Source organism: Athene cunicularia (assembly GCF_003259725.1).
Source record: "Athene cunicularia isolate RWA chromosome 12 unlocalized genomic scaffold, athCun1 chr12_part1, whole genome shotgun sequence".
In the NCBI taxonomy this organism is placed as follows: Eukaryota; Metazoa; Chordata; class Aves; order Strigiformes; family Strigidae; genus Athene; species Athene cunicularia.
In genome coordinates, this window is record NW_020799116.1 from 17,610,660 (window position 1) to 17,611,781 (window position 1,122).

A 1,122-nucleotide genomic window follows, 5' to 3' on the forward strand; every position below is an offset into this window, starting at 1 on the left:
AAAGAGGTGGCCATGTCCAGGATGGGCAGGGAGACGGAGGGGGTGTGAGGCTAGTTTTCCCTCTTGCTCGAGAAATAAAGCCGTTTCCTCAGAAACTGTCCAACGAGGGTCTTTGGCATGCTGCTCCATGAGACCCGTGTGCTGAGCGCCGGGGAAGGGTGACAGGGATACGGTGAGGGCCTTGTGGGCAGCGGTGCCACAGCGCCCCACAGCAGCCCCAGCACCCTGCCAGGAGGTGGCCGGGACGCCTGGCAGAGCACAGCTGCTCTACAGAGCCATCCTGTCGCCTTTGGATGGGACAGAGAATTGGTTTTAAAAGCTCTGGACCTACCCTGTGTCCCTCACATGGCCGCACACCTCAGAAGGCTGACTGCAGGAAAACCAGAAAATACTCCAAATTCTGTAAACTTATATGTTTTATTATCACTGAGCATTTAACTCCCAGTCCTCAAAAGTCTGTTTCATGCAGGGGAGGTGATGAAACCAGTTAAAAAGATTAAGAATTAACGCTCTCAAGATAACAAAGAAAATGGGCCTTGCAGCAACAGGCTGAGTAGATATTGATTCTGTGAGATGCAAGACCCTGGGAGCTTGGACCTGGGTTTCAGCCATGAAGATAAATAGGAAAGCATGGAATATGAAGTCTGGGGACTAGTCGGGACGTGTCAAATAATTATACCTAAATCGGGTACCTGAGTGATATGCAGGATTACAGGAGGCAGTTTTTGAAGAGGAACATAAATGAGTTTAAGCGACTGCAAGCTCTGTTACGACTGCAGTAAATTTGAGCCAGGGACAGCCTTTAAGAAGGTGTCAGAGAAATTACAGTTTTCATTTGGAAAAGTGAGTCTGAGACCAGAGATCAGTCTCAGTTGCCAGTACAGAAATGGCTGTTGAATTTATGTTTGGAGATACTACATAGAAGAGACATTGCTGAAATATTCTATAAATTCTGTAACAGTATTCTGAAGATTATGCAAATTCAAAATTCAGTATTTGATTTTTCCCAAATGCCTAATGTTTAATCCCACTTTTCACAGTAGGTTATTGATTAACACTCGGTAAACAAGCATTATATATTTATGGATATCGTTCAAATTGGAACCTTACTTCTTCTCCAAA